Source organism: Scardinius erythrophthalmus, assembly GCF_964197995.2.
Source record: "Scardinius erythrophthalmus genome assembly, chromosome: 8".
In the NCBI taxonomy this organism is placed as follows: domain Eukaryota; kingdom Metazoa; phylum Chordata; class Actinopteri; order Cypriniformes; family Leuciscidae; genus Scardinius; species Scardinius erythrophthalmus.
Genome location: NC_138228.1, coordinates 1,905,303 through 1,907,802, shown reverse-complemented (window position 1 = coordinate 1,907,802; position 2,500 = coordinate 1,905,303). Strand labels below are relative to the sequence as shown.

The window sequence follows — 2,500 nt, the reverse complement described above, 5'->3', positions numbered from 1 at the left end:
CTATATGGTTAGGTTTGGTTTAGTTAGTTGCATGTAATGATGCATAATTTGTAGTTTTTACACCAGTAACTGTGTAATGAGGACACTAACATAAAGTGTTACCTGTCATTTTTATTATAATTTTTTTTATAATTGTATTTTTTCTATATAGCTTATTTTGGTATTAGTTTTATTAAGTTTAGTACTTAAACTATTTTAGTTAGTTTGCCATAGCAAATATTTTTATTTAATTTTCATTTTTATATTTTCAGTTTCATTTTAATTTTAGTTTAAGGTTTAGTAATTTTTGTTATGTGCGTTTGTAATTTTTATTACTATTGGAATATATATATATATATATATATATATATATATATATATATATATATATATATATATATATATATATATATATATATATATATATATATATATATATATATATATATATATATTATATTTTAGTAAGTTTAGTACTTCAATTAGTTTTTGCCAAAGCAAATATTTTTATATTTTTAGGTATTTTGAAAAATATATAATATGTATATATATATATATATATATATATATATATATATATATATATATATATATATTCAGTTTTAATTTTAATAATAAATATTTCTCTATAGCTTATTTCAGTTTTAGTTTTATTAATTTGAATACTTTAACTATTTCAGTTACTTTCCAAAGCAACATTTCTAATTTTCATTTAGTTTTTTTTTTTACCAAAAAAAAAAAAGATTTTTAATAGTTTTAATTGTAGTTAACGATAACGACACTGGTCATCACCAGGTGCACAGAAGTGAATTGTCACACTGAATTATGCTTGAAACATGATGCTGAAGATGTCCTCTACTAAACTAGCATTAATTTTAGAGCAGTTCTAAAATAGGCATTTGCTATTTTAAGTGTTTATGAATAATTAATGCAAGTGTCTTTTGTACAGGATGGCAGGATATGAGACAGAGCCGTGTCTCTACCAGAGACGTGAGTCATGCAGTCGAGGACATGTTGGATAATCTCTCTCTCTCTCTCTCTCTCTCTCTCTCTCTCTCTCTCTCTCTCTCTCTCTCTCTCTCTCTCTCCTCTCTCTCTCTCTCTGGAGGTCATTGTGTAAAGCGGGGCTCATAATGAGGTAAGCAGGGTAAACTCTGATTAGGATGGTAACGGTTAAGGCCGTCGCGCAGTACTCTAGAGGCGAGCTAATGTATAGATGAATGATCTGTCTTTGTCTTCTGCTCACGTTCCTTCAGTACACAATCATAAAAACAAAACACTGATAATATAGAGTCAGCTGATAAAAATAGAGCACTGCCATTGGCTGATGCACCATCACGACGCAGCCGCTGCTTTATTCCCTTTCGGTTCTCACAATTCAAAGTGCTTCATTAGGAGTAATTTACTGACAATATCGGCCAGGGGTGTAACAATATATCACGTCACAATATATCGCAATGCAAAAATGCAACAATATGTATCGTGTATAGTTCACCCAAAATAAAAATTCGAGTTTTCAGAGTTTTAGTGTCAGTACTACATATTTAAACTACTATATATAATGTTGAATATAATGGATAATTATGCAATGGGGGGATATTTATTGCATTATTTTAAATATATCTAGTCAGTGAAAGAGTGCAAGCATATTCATCTACAATAATTCTGTATTTCCAGCTTCAGAATCATGAATATTGTTATTCTGGTGCCTCTATTGTCCTGTGCTTTGGGTTTCAGCACCAAGTCCAAGACTATTCATTTACACACACAATGAAATATCAAATTTAGCATTTTTTGTTAACCTTTTATCATGTGTCTTGGAGTCTCGCAATAATAGCGTATCGTGAGTTCAGTATCGTGAGATGAGGGGATCGTTACACCCCTACTGTATATAGATATTACTGTAATATAAAACAGGGAATTCATCCGTTAAAAATGTTGAAACCCTAGATGAAGATCCCAGTTTTTGGGACACGTTCTTTTTATACCCCTAATATTGGCACAGCATCAACACGAAAGCAGTGAGCCAGTGGTGTAATAAAAATAATAATTACAATAGAATTAAAAAGATTAAAAGTCATTAAGAATTGCTCAGATCGTTCTTGTATTTGGTGGGTTTGATCTTTTCCTGACAATCTAGGAAAATGTGGATTATGTTTCTCTCCCTCATTGTCTCCCTCTCTCTCTCGTCAGCTGTAGGTCACATGACTCGCTCTGCTGGCTCTCACTGAGCATGCTCAGTTCACTGTGTTGTCAGGCAAAAATAAGAGAGCACTGGAAGCAGAGATCTGCAATAGATAAACACACAGCCGGAGCGTCGAAATGGAGGATCGCTGCTAGTGCACAGTCACATTAGATGGTGTGTGCATCGGTTCATCAGCATCACGCCGTCGTGTTGGAGGAGACGGAGCCGTCGGGCTCTGAAGGTGAAGGTAGGGATGGAGGGAGGGATGGATGGAGGGATGTGTGGGGGGGGGGGGGGGGATGCTGACCGGACCTCCGTCTGTGCTTTTTCCATCAA

At 33.6% G+C, this 2,500-nt stretch overlaps 1 protein-coding gene across 6 annotated transcripts in view; it reads left to right on the top strand.

Moving 5' to 3' along the window:
- Positions 1-1,083: 1,083 nt before the first annotated feature.
- The window catches only part of parp6a (poly (ADP-ribose) polymerase family, member 6a), a 37,182-nt gene continuing 35,765 nt past the window's right edge, over positions 1,084-2,500 (top strand). For 5 of the 6 annotated variants that reach the window (XR_014030577.1, XR_014030578.1, XM_081371794.1 and 2 more), the window contains exons 1-2: positions 1,084-1,117; positions 2,173-2,411. The gene's annotated coding sequence lies outside the window, so the exon portion shown is untranslated. The remainder of the gene's footprint in view (positions 1,118-2,172; positions 2,412-2,500) is intronic. The other variant, XM_081371793.1, reaches the window with a different exon arrangement.